We start from the raw sequence: 12,978 nt of genomic DNA, 5'->3' as shown, positions 1-12,978 counted from the left end.
GTCACCGTGAGACCACCAAGCAGAGAAATGGGCAGCAAGGCACCAAGGGAGGACCAGGGGAGGCGGCTTTGCCCCCATGGGTCATTTGTGTGAAGACGGCCGGTTCCGGGCCTTCCTCTGATCTGACCCCTCCAGCCCCCGGACACATCTGCGTCCTGGTCCTCGGGGACCCCTCAGGCCGGCCGCTCCTGCCCAGCCTCGGACCCTCCCCTCTCCTGGCCGCCTCTGTGCTCCTTGGCGCGTCAGCCCGCAGCTCTGAGCCGGCATCCAGCCCCGCGCAGCGTGGCCCCAAGTGCCCTTGAGGTCCAGGCGAGGTCACCGCCCATGCACCCGATTTCTCACACCCGAGACAATCAAGTGACCGCTTGCCCCATCCCTAACAGCTTCTCCACATGCTGTCCCTCCCCAGTCTCCTCCCATTCCCCATCACGGTTCCAGATTATTCCGAGAGCCTCCTAAACAGTTGCCCTCTTCCCCGGCCCGCACCTCACCCTGCAGTCTGCCTGTGACCCAGTCGCCAGAAAGACCTTTCCGAAAATTTAGGTCAGGTGACGGCCTTCCGCCCAAACCCTCAACATCTTCCCGTTCTCTGAGTTGAAGCCTCCGTCTCCCCTGTGGCCACAGGGCCCCCCGCCCCAGCACCGGCTGGACCGGCCTGACGTCCCCTCCCCATTTGCACCATGTCAGGCCCGTGAGGGGAGACCCAGGCCACCCCGCCCGGCCTGCTGTCCCGCTCACGGGGCCCCTGGCCGGCTTCTCGCTGCTCCCTGAGCACCAGCAGCCCCCACCCCGGAAGCGGCCGGTGCTCCAGTCGGTGGTAGTGAAGGACTGAACCCGGTCGGCCTGCTGGCAACCCTCCTGGGCCTGCCCCGACCCCGACCCCGACCCTGACCCCGAGCCCACTCCCCCGTCTGTCCTCGGCCTGCCAGGCGGGACCTGGGCTGGACAAAGCGTACCCACCGTTTGATGGCTTCGGTGAGTGGGGGAGGGGGTGGAGACGGCGGCAGTAACACAGGCCTGTGCCGGGGGTGACCTCCCGGACTCCCCACAGCACCCTCACTGAAGAGCCCTGGGCTGTGTGCACGTGATGACGAAGTGTGAAAAGCAGGGCCCGGGCTGGAGGGGCTGGCTGACCCGCACCAGCAGGTAGCCCAGAGCTGAGGGGGCAGCAGATCCCCGCCAGGGACCCGGGGAGCTTGGGCTGTACCCCCTGGGCTGGAGCCCCCTCCACGAGCCCCCCGCTGTCCTGGCGGGTCTTTTCCCACACGGGGCCCCCTGGAGGCTGCCTTTGGCACCTCCACCCACCCCAGAGCCTCCTTCTCAGAGGCCTGGGCGCCTTCCCGGGGTGGTTCACCGTCCTGGGGACAGTGACTGTCCTGCGGCCCTGTCCCACCCCAGTGAACACGTGATCGGGCCGTGCAGACACGCGGGGCTGCGTTCGCAGGCGGGAGGGACAGAGGCAGAAGGAGAGAATGAACACCTCCTCTCGGCCAAGATCCCCACGGGTTTCTGCCGACAGGGCAGGCGGAGGCTCCCGGGGGCTTCAATGGGAGCGGGACAGCGGGCTTCGTCACGAAACCCAGACAGAACACGACAGGAAGGGCGGCAGCCCCTGGAGGTGGGGAGGGCCCCGTGAGAAGCGGGCAGGCACCTCCTCTGCCCTGCACAGCCCCATCCTTCCCAGGGCAGCCTCGGTCACTGCCACGTAAGCAGGGCCCTGGCTGTGCTGCTGGACGCCGAACCAAAGTGGACAGAGTCCTGAGGCCCACGGCAGGTGTGGCCGGGTTTCCTACTCCCTGCAGCTGCCCGCTCCACGGGGCAGGACGGTGAATTCAAGACCCTCAGGAAGCCACCACCCCCCGGCCGGGTGGCCAGGGCCACTGTCTGGCCTCACGAGCCTCACTTTCCCCACGTCACAGATGGGTGGGGGCACCTGTGGAAGAGTCTACTCCGGACCCCCCGCAGCAGCCTCCTCCCCAGGGCAGCAAATGCCCCTTCTCTCTGTCCCGATGGAGGGAAGGTGGGGGGGTGGGACAAGGACATTTTCCAGGAAGACGAGTCTCTGCTTCTGCTGCTGAGAAGTCTGTCCTGTACAGAACACCTGAACATCTTCACGGATTGTTAGAGCCCTCTGAGCCGGCCATGAATAGGAAGGCAGTAGAAAGAGAGCTCACGGCGGTCAGCGAGCCCCGGTGACCCGGAGCCCAGACAGCGAAGGGCCGTGGCCAGGCAGGGGAGACCAGACAGAGACCCCACATGACATGGGGTCTCCTGTGGAACCACACGCTCAGAGGGAAAACCCTGCCCGTCAGGAGGGTCTGCTGGAACAAGAAAAGAAAAAAACGAAAGAGTAAAAGGACAAGAGAGGTCTGCTCCGGGAAGTCTCGGTGTGAAGCCTGGCTCACGTGAGTGCTAGCCAGAGGCCAAGCTGCCTCGTGGAGAACCAACCAAGAGACAAAAATGTGGCTCAACATGGCCCCAGGTTGGTGGTTACTTGATTAATATGCTTGAGGAAATCAAAGAAGGTATTGAAAATGGATGGGTAACAGATGATCAACATTGAGGCAGATATGAAAAAATACAGAGAAAAAAAGGGACATGGGTATTATATGTAAATGATGAATCACCAAATTCTACTCCTGGAATCGTTGGATTGGATTGGATTTCAATAAAAAAATGAATAAGTAGATAAATAAGGACAAATGGTGCATGAACTTGGTGAATAGACGAAGCAGTGATTTAGATGCGGATGTGTATAAGATCAGTGAACTGGAGGGTAGACTTGAGGAAGTCACCCGAGTGCAGGGCAGAGGAGTACAGGATAGGAAGCAGTCTGTCTAGTGGCTAGCTCCAGATGAAAGACGGAGATCAAAGTGTCAAAAGTGACTCTAAGGGACACTGAATAAAGAAGATCCCTTTTGTCGGATTCTAATGGTTTCGTGGGTCTTGGCAGGGTAAACACAAAGGTGCATCCGGATCGGCGTGTCAGAAATGGAGAGTTTCCAAGACAAAGAGAAGATTATGAAAGCAGCTAGGGAGAAAAAGAAAGAGAAAGTCAATTAAACAGCAATTAAACTGACATCTCCACGGCAACAGTGGAAGCCGTGAGACAGTAATGTCTTCAAAAGCCCGGGAGAAAGAATTGTTCATCCCCTGCAATTATCTTTCAAGAACGAGGGTAGGGGCGCCTGGGTGGCGCAGCCAGTTAAAGTGCCTGACTCTTGACTTCAGCTCGGGTCATGATCTCACGGCTCACGAGTTCGAGCCCCGTGTCTGGCTCTGCGCTGACAGCTCGGAGCCCGCTTGGGATTCCCTCCCTCTCTCTGTCCCTCCCCTGCTTGCTCTCTATCTCTCTCAAAATAAATAAAAAGAAGCTGAAAAAAAAAAAAAAGAAATCAAGACTAGAAAAAATAAATGAATGAGGAGGAAGCAGAGACATTTGTAGTTAAACAAAAAAGGAGGCTCCCACCGCTGGCGGCAATGGAGCCGCGGGGTCCAGATCTCCCCTCCCACCGTAAATACCTGGAGGGCTGGACAAAATGTGAAAGCTGCTTCTCAGACGTTGGTCAACAGGCAGAATTGAGTAGTGACCTCTGGGACGTAGGAACCGCGGAGCCCCCTTACCGGCCTGTGAGTTGGGGGCGGAGTCAGGAGCTTGGGGAGGCCGAGGGGGGCAGAACCGAGCCGAGCGCCAGAGAGGAGGGCGCTGCCGAGACGGGGCCTGCCGGGAGGGCCCCGGGTCCAGGACTGAGCGCCCGCCTCTGCTTGCCGTGCACAAGCCGCCTGTGCCCAGGGAAGAGCCGCCGGGAAGGAGCGGGAAGGGCCGGCCGGGGAGCTCACCCCGGGCTGGGATCGTTCCTGTGCCACAAGCCAGAGGGGCTAGACCTCCTCGCTCACAGGGGTCAGCGGGGCTTCAGAAGCTTCCCTCAGCGACGGGGCCGGATTTACCCCAGACGAGAGGACCCACACCCGTGAAGCCTCCAAGCCAGCTTCCGAAGAGCCCTCACAGAACCCAACTACACGAATGTAACACCCAGGTCGAGCACCCGATGACGTCAACGTCACGATGTCCGGTATTCAGCTGAAAATTGCCACACGTGGAAAGAAGCCGGAAAATACGACCCGTGACGGGGATCACAGTGAATCCGTACAAACAGAACCAGAAAGGACACAGGTAACAGAGCTGTATACAAGGCCATTAAACCGGTTATTACAACCAGAGCCCAGGTGTCCAGGAAAGCAGAGGGACGCCGGAGCACGAAGACACGTGAGCGGTTCAAAGTCGAGAACACCCCGGCTACCCGGGAGATCGGAAAAACCCATCTACTCCATCTAGAAGAGTCATCTCAGTTGACACGAAACGAGGGTCACGTTCCCCTCTTGCTCAGCGACACAGAAAGCTGGTGCCCCGGGACGGTGGGAGTGGGGTCACATCTGCCACAGCCCACCCGGTGCTTAGTTGTCCCCTTCAGGCGTCGCCGGCACGTGAATTATACAAAGCTGGGGAGAGAGGGAAGCGATCTCACTCACAGACTCATCTATTGACTTTCCAGATGGGCGTTGGGAACTCTGGTCAGCCCCGGGCTCCGCGCCCCAGAAGGTGCCAGTTGAGAACACCCAGGTGTGCGGATCACTAACCCTGCACAAGATGCCGTCAGAGGGAGCAGGGAGGCCAGAGCTTGGAGGCAGGAAGCCAAGGTGGGCTCCCTGGAGGAGGCAGAGCACTCGTGTGGGGGCGTGTACATATGCGTGGGTGTGGGTGTGCATACAGGAGCGTGTGTGTGTGTGTGTGTGTGTGTGTGTGTGCGCGTGACTCTCTGATGGGATCACAAGTCCACCACCATAGCATGAGTTTTATGCATCTTCCTCAGCAACAAGTCAACCACAATAACCCAAAATTGAAAGAACATAAAAGTATGAGCTGGGTCTGTTTGGGAAAATCTCTTTGCTATGTTATTCACCCACGAGGTCAAGATGCAGAGCCGCATTAGAGTGCGGTGTCAATGGTGCTTTAAATCCATAGGTGTGCACATTCCGGTGGCCTCTGTGTCTTCAGAAAGATCACACGTGTCGCAATATTGGGGACGGAAACGCAGGCGGTGCAGGGGACGGAGAGAAATCCGTGTCTCTGATTGTGTTCCCCTCATGGTGTTTACATTTTGTCGCACACACGCATTAGCTTTACACAGATTTAAGAGGAAATTCAGTTCAGGAATCTGATTAGCTTTCCCTGCAGACGGTGCCCCGTTGGTTTCCCAGTCACTGCGTCAGATCACGTCAGTGACAGCATGAGCCCCGCCAGCCCGTGTCCCGTGGAGAGAAGAACGGGGACCGCCGGGCTGGGAGAGGCCTGTGTGACGTCCTGCGCTGACTTTAAAGCCCTCCTAGCACCTGTGAGTCCCCGCAGCCGGTCACCGTCCCCCGGTCAGCCCCGCGGTGAACACAGGTGCCTCCGGCCCTGCCGTGGGGAGGGTGGTGCAGGTTGACAGCCAGTGCCCCAGGCTCTGTTGCGGTAAAGTGTCCCCCACACCCTGACCAAGGCGCCCGTGGGCACTCAGAGCTGGGTTGGCTGCGAGGACACAGACCCCGCACTGTCTCCGGTTTAGGAAGGAACCATCAGCCTTGTCACAAGACATCCCTCAGAGGGTGCCTCTCCCCAGGGCCACTCTGCCCCACCGGTATGTCACGGGAAAAGACGAGTGAGCCAGCGAACATGCAGACCCTGGGAACCCCTGCGATGCTTGCTCTGCTCCCCGTCAAAGTCCTCGTCGGGGGCTCTGGGTCCCTCGCCGTATTACACACGACCCCGTAACTTAGGGACGTACCCAGGGGTCAGTTTCGCTCACCATCTCGAAGCCTGGCGATGCGAGAAGGTCCACTTCCAAGGTGCCTCCTGTCTTGTCTGACCCGCGTCCCTCCTGGGCGCCCTCCCCGCATGCAGGCTCACCCTCCAGGCCTCTCCCTGCCCTGCTCAGCGTTCTGGCAGCGTGGGCCGTGGGGTTTCCAGAATGTCGGCCAGCGACCGCCCACCTAACGCCCAGGTTCTCCACTGGCAGGAGCCAAAAGGCATGTGTAGAATTGAATTTCTCCAAGTCCTGTTGAACTGATTTCAGGAAAAGCTTTCTGATTCTTCTTCTTTTTTTTCAAATGGAAGTTATTGTCAAGTTGGCTAACATGCAGTGTACACAGTGTGCTGTTGGCTTCGGGGGTGGATTCCCATGATTCATCACTTACATACCACACCCAGTGCTCATCCCAACAAGTGGCCTCCTCAGTGCCCGTCACCTGTTTTCCCCTCCCCCCACCCCCACCCATCAACCCTCAGTTTGTTTTCTGTACTCGAGTCGCTTATGGCTTGCTGCCCTCTCTGTTTGTAGCTATTTTCTTTCTTTCCTCTCCCCCATGGTCTTCTGTTAAGTTTCTCAACTTCCACATATGAGTGAAAACATACGATGTTTGTCTTTCTCTGACTGATTTATCTCACTTAGCATAATACCCTCCATTTCCATCCACGTTGTTGCAAATGGCAAGATTTCATTCTTTTTGATTGCTGGGTAATATTCCATTTTATATATATATATATATATATATATATATCTATCTCACATCTTCTTTATCCATTCATCCATCGATGGACATTTGGGCTCTTTCCATACTTTGGTTATTGACGATAGTGCTGTTATAAACATTGGGGTGCATGTGTCCCTTAGAAACAGCATACCTATATCCCTTGGATAAATGCCTAGTAGTGCAATTGCTGGGTCGTAGGGTAGTTCTCTTTTTAGTTTTTTGAGGAACCTCCACACTGTTTTCCAGTGGCTGCACCGGTTTGCGTTCCCACCAACAGTGCAAAGAGTTCCTCTTTCTCCGCATCCTCGCCAACGTCTGTTGTTGCCTGAGTTGTTGATGTCAGCCACTCTGACAGGTGTGAGGTGGTATCTCAGTGTGGTTTTGATTTGTATTTCCCAGATGTCTTCTTTGGAAAAGTGTATGTTCATGCCCATTTTTTCACTGGATTATTTGTTTTTTGGTGTTGAGTTTGATAAGTTCTTCATAGATTTTGGATACTAACCCTTTATCTGATATGTCATTTGCAAATCTCTTCTCCATTCTGCCTTTTAGTTTGCTGATGTTTCCTTTGCTGTGCAGAAGCTTTTATTTTGATGAGGTCCCAGTAGTTCATTTTTGCTTTTGTTTCCCTTGCCTCCAGAGACGTGTTGAGTAAGATTTGCTGCCGCCAAGATCAAAGAGGTTTTTGCCTGCTTTCTCCTCGAGGATTTTGATGGCTTCCTGTCTTACATTGAGGTCTTTCATCCATGTTGAGTTTATTTTTGTGTCTGGTGTGAGAAAGTCCAGGTTCATTCTTCTGCATGTCGCTGTCCAGTTTTCCCAGCACCGCTTGCTGAAGAGACTGTCTTTATTCCATTGGATATTCTTTCCTGCTTTGTCAAAGATTAGTTGGCCATACGTTTGTGGGTCCATTTCCGGGTTCCCTGTTCTATTTCATTGGTCTGAGTGTCTGTTTTTGAGCCAGTACCATACTGTCTTGATGATGACAGCTTTGTAGTGTAGCTTGAAGTCCGGGATTGTGATGCCTCCAGCTTTGTTTTCTTTTTCAGGATTGCTTTGGCTATTTGGGGTCTTTTCTGGTTCCATGCAAATTTTGGGATTGTTTGTTCTAGTTCTGTGAAGACTGCTGGTGTTACTTTGACTGGGATTGCATTGAATGTGTACATCAGAAAGCTTTCTGATTCTGAGAAATCCCCCAAGGGACAAGGTCACAGATGTCCCTTCTGGCAGGGGGAGGTCGCTCCCTGGTCTGGGAGGAAGGGAAGGGTATAGCTGGAGGGTCCAGAGCCGGGAGCTTTGGAATAGAGCCAGAAGGTGGGTGCCCAGGCTCCCCCAGGCTTCAGGGCGGCAGGGGTGTGGGGTGGGGTGGGGGCAGCTCATGAGCAGGGATGCACCAGCACCAAAGCTGGTCCCCAAGGGAGTCCCCAGGAGATGTCTAACCGCAGACCCATAGGGAGGGCCAGGGCAGGTGGGCTGGCTGCCTTGCTGGGAGGGGCGTGCTCTGACACAGGCTATACCAACGGGGGCCGAGCCTTTCCCTGCAGCCCAGATTCCTGGGGGTACAGGGCTCTCACCCAGCGTCCACTCCCCTGGGGCCGGCGCTCGACCACCGGGGAGGAAAGTAGTCCTGGAGAGTTGTGAGGGCAACAGCCGTTTCTGATTCACTCACATACACGATACTTTATTTCAACACTTCCGACCCCAAATGTCTGAATTCTTTCCCCACACAAGTGATTCTCCCACCCAACTGGCTGTCCTACAATTCAATTTGTCTCTGATGCCACCGACCTGGAGAAAACGTTGGAGCCACGGACCTCCACGAGACTGCCATGTCCCCTCTCGGATGCCATCACGATCCGGCTGCAACCAGGGTTCCCACGACCCTCCAGGGTTCCCACGACCCTCCGGGGCTTCCATCAGTTTGCTAGAGTGGCTCCCAGATCTCCAGGAAACACGGTCACCGGGTCATCGTGTGATAAAGGAGGGGACAAAGTTGCAGATGAGCAGTCGGATGGAGGGGTGGGTACGGCGGGTCCCGGAGGGTCCTGAGCACAGGACCTTCTGTCCCGCAGACTCGGGGGGCGTCACCCTCTCGGCGGGGACGTGTGCACCCGCCCGGCAGCTCTCTGGCCCCACCTGCTGGGATTTGCGGGGCTGCCTCACGCAGGAGTGAGGTGGCTCATCACTCCATACCCGGCCCCTCCCCCCTCCCGGAGAATTGGGGGCGGGGGCTGAAAGTTCCGAGCTTCCAGTCCCGGCTGGTCCCCAGAAAGACCCAGGAGCCATCCAGGAGCCCACTGAGTCACCTCATTAGCCCAAAAGATGCTCCCAGTGCCCCTGTCACCTAGAAAATTACGGGGCCTTCGGGAGCTCTGTGCCGGGGACGGGCCAGAGACCGGAACAAATGTTTCCCATGATCTCACACCAGGCCGGCACTAGGCATGAATCCCAAGAAGTCACCTCTCATTCGAGGCTCTGGCCTGATCCCTGGGGGACGCAAGGGGTGTCTCACCACCCCCCAGGAAGGATGACCAGCTTCATCAGGAGGCACATAGGATCCAGGTCCCCACAAAATGTCCCTCAGCCCTGCTGCCCTGATTTCAATAAAACGACCCTGCCGTCCATGACCGTGAAAAACCAGGGAGTTTCTCCTCATCTCAGAGATGCCAGCTAAGCTGCCCCATCTGCACACCCAGCAGCCCCCACCCCAGGGCTCCCCCGGGCCCCGAGGGCTTCTGGATCTGTCGCCTTGGGCTGTAGCCGCTGAGCTTTGCCTCAGTCACTCAGTGCAAGAGTTGGAGCTGCTTCCTGGGTGGAGAGTGAGCTGGTCCCCGGGAGCAGAGACGCTTTCCGCTGTCGACAAGAGGACAGGGGCACCTGTGCTCAGTCGGTTGAGCGTCCAACTTCAGCTTAACACACAGTCTGTGGGTTCGAGCCCCGCATCGGGCTCTGTGCTGACAGTTGGAGCCTGGAGACTGCTTTGGATTCTGTGTCTCCCTCTCTCTCTGCCCCTCCCCTGCTCGTGTCTGTCTGTCTCTCTCTCTCTCAAAAATAAACATAAAAAAAAAAAGAGGAGGACAAAAACACGGGAGTGTGCCAACTTACAGTCCCCAGGAACTGAAGGACAACACCAGATGCAATCAGCTAATGGGGTGACGCTGGGGACAGAGTCACGTTAACACAGCATGGGGCCAGGGCACCATGGAGCCTCTCGTTTGAAATACAAATCAGCCACGAAAGACTCGTGGCCGGTGGCAGAGAAACCCAGCAATGGCCCCAGAGCCCCCCCTCCCCACGGTGCCCAGGTATAGGGCACACATTGGGCTCTCTCAGGACGCATGAGGGCAGGGGTCACAGGAAGTGCCCAGCTCCGTGCCCCTGCTGCTGCGTGCCCCTGCCTGGAAGTGACAGAGAGGGACCGCTGTTCCTCCCTCCCCCAGAGGCCGCTCCTGGGGCGCCCGCCCACCTCTGCCCCATGCACGCCATCCCGGCTGTGAGGGCCGAGACGTGCGGGAAGACCCGGGGCCTTACCCCTGATGCAAAGGGCCCTCGGCACATCCATGCACATCCCTTGGCCAGCCCTGGCAGGGAACCCCCTGCCCTCCATGCCTGGGGGCAGGGTGGCCAGAAGGATACACTCCCACCCCCAACCGCACCCAGGCAAACGCCAAGGTCCCGGCTTGCCCAAGTTTCACACTGATGCCCCTACAGAGCTCTGTCAGCCCCTTGTGGGCCCCCGAGAGGCCAGCTGCGGGCTCCAGGCCCAAAGGGGCTGGACTGCAGGGGCTTCCGTCAGGGGGTGGGGGCAGGTGGAGGGGACTTAAAGCAAGAGTGCCACCCAGGGACTTGTTCTGGAGAGGCCACGCATACCTGCATGTTCCCTGCGGGAGAGTCTCTCCTGCAAGGAAGCCGTCCCCCCCGGGGGTCTGTCTCCCCCAGGGCTGCAGGGGTTCGCCAGGGCATTCACATGCTGGGGGGGGGGTCTGCCTGCCGTGGGCACATTGCGGTGTCCACCTGCCACGGTGAGGACGTCGGGGTGTCTGATGCCGCGGGCGGACATCGAGGTCAGGAGACAGGGGCCCGGGCCCGGCAGGTGTATGAGTGACGCTGGCTGTGCCCACACAGGACGGGGCACTTAACGTCTTGCTCAGCGCTCACTTCGGTGACCGAGAGTCTGCGTGTCCACAGACCACAGCCAGAGCCAGAGCCAGACCGCAGGGTGCCCCCCTGGTGTGGAGGATGGCTGGGTGGCTGGGGACTGCACGCTCCCGGGGCCCCGGGGCGGGGACAGGGGGCCCAGGCCTGGAGGCTGCATGGTCAGCAAGCCGCCGAGGGCTCACCCACTCTATAGAGGAGGTAGCGGGGTGGACAGGGTGCCAGGGCCTGCTCCCAAGGCTCAGGGGCCTTTGGGAGACCAGGTCCTCCAGGAGCAGGGAGGACAAGGTGGGGCTCTAACCGCACAAGCTCTCGCTCGCAGAGACGTCCTCCAGCAACATTATTCTCGCCGGCTCGAGGCCAGAGACAGGACAGATGCCAGCAAGTTCTGGCGTCCTTGGAGGCGGGGGTAGGGCTCCCGGAGCGGGACAGGCCCCGGGGGGGGGGGGGGGAAACGGGGGTCCCTGCGGGGGCCGCGGGGAGGGCAGCAGGGGCTGGCTGGACACGGCTCTGCCCCTCACTTTGGGCGCATGTGCATACAGTTGTCAAACTCAGAAGCAAACACTTAGGATCTGAGGTTTTAGCGTGGACTTATAACCTCGATTCAGCATATTGACCGCGAGGCAAAGTTCTACCTGTTGTCTCTTGCAAGAAATTCAAGAGCCCGTCTTTGCACCAGGTGTCACTGGGAACGGGGACCCCCGCCTGCCGGGCAGGTGACGCGGGTGTCCCCGGTGAGGAAGGGTGCTCTCTGTTTCTCGGCGGGACCCTGTGGGCACCGTGTGGGCATCTGCGAGGCCACACGCCAGCACAGACAGGGAGTGCGGGCATTTCCACAGACATCCCGGCACGGCGTTGCCTTCTGGCGCAGTCGCGCCTTGGGGCCCAGCGCGAGCACACCGCCCCTCTCTGTTCTCGTTACCTAGAGGTGACCGCTCAGGGCAGGCGAAGCTTCCAGTCATGTGAACAGAGGGTGATTGTGAGGATATTGTAAGATCCGCCACCAGGATCTGCACCAGCCCGGGAGGTCCTGAGCGTGCCTTAGGATCCCAGGCCCCTGCTCACACCTGTGCCCACGTCACCTCCCTCCATCCTCCAAGGCCCTCTGTCAAGGGCCACGTCCACTGGGATGCCTCCTCCCGGGACAGGGCTCCGCCCACGTGCCACCCAGCAGCTGTCTCATGAGTCCCCAGACGCCCACAGGTAGCCCCTGATCTGAGGCTCCCTCCGTGCCTGTGAAATGCCAGCGTGAAATTTGAGACAGCCTCCAGGAGGGGCCACCGTGTGCGGCAGGACCCTGCCTGGCCTGACCTCAGAGCCCTGTCCCAGAGCTGACCTCCAGCTGCCATCCCTGGATGGGGTGGGAGCCCCTGGGGGCCCCCAGCTCTGGCCTCAGGGAGACCATATGGGCTCTGGCCCCCACACGCGTGTGAGGCCTAGGCCCCGGCTTCTTTCCCGAAAGTAAGGGGATGGGGGAAGTGAGCACAGCACCCAACCCCGACGACGGAGAAGAGCGGTCCCAGCTGAGCTCTGGGATGGACAGAAGGTTTGTGGGCCAAGCTGCCCGAGTCAGAAGCCACCAAGGGCTGGAGATCAGTTCACAAGGGAAGTGTCTATGTTTCAGTGTAAGAGCAGAGGGCTAAGGGGCCAGGACACTGCAGCATTTAGTGCGGGTGCGGGCTGCTCAGGGCCTGGGAGACCGCCCCGGGACAGGGCGGCCTGGAACCCTCTGCACTTCCTTCGTGGAAGGACGGTGGGAAGGGCGTTCTCCCCGCAGGGCCTGGGCCAGCTGTTACCCACTCCTGCTGGGATGAGCGAACAGGGAGGCAGAGAGACCGAGGCCCAGAGAGACCGAGGTGGGAGGCACAGGGCGAGTGGCGGGGCGCCCCACATGCAAAGGGAGAAGAGAGGTGAGGGGGCGCGGTCCCAGCGCCCAGGTGCAAAGGGAGAGGAGAGGTGGGGTGGGGGGCACGGTCCCTCAGGTAGGCTGCAGATATACCTGAGGAAGAAACAAAACCATTTGAGTGGCCCCAGAGATAACGGTGGAGAGGCTGGAAGTCCGTTCCCTGGGCTGGGAAAGATTCTGTTGACGCAGACTGAACGTGCTTTAGGGTCCAAGCGAAGGAACACGGGTGCCTCTTGGGAACGTGTTCAGTTCCAGGAATTCTAGATACATCCTGTGTGCATCCAGGAAGAAAGTAAGCAGGACAGGGGACACAATGCTTGACGAGGAGGCAGGAGTCAGCCTGGCAG

The sequence above is a fragment of the Lynx canadensis genome, chromosome C2 (assembly GCF_007474595.2).
Source record: "Lynx canadensis isolate LIC74 chromosome C2, mLynCan4.pri.v2, whole genome shotgun sequence".
Classification (NCBI taxonomy): Eukaryota; Metazoa; Chordata; class Mammalia; order Carnivora; family Felidae; genus Lynx; species Lynx canadensis.
The sequence above is the reverse complement of the archived record's forward strand: the minus strand, read 5'-3'. Positions refer to the sequence as shown.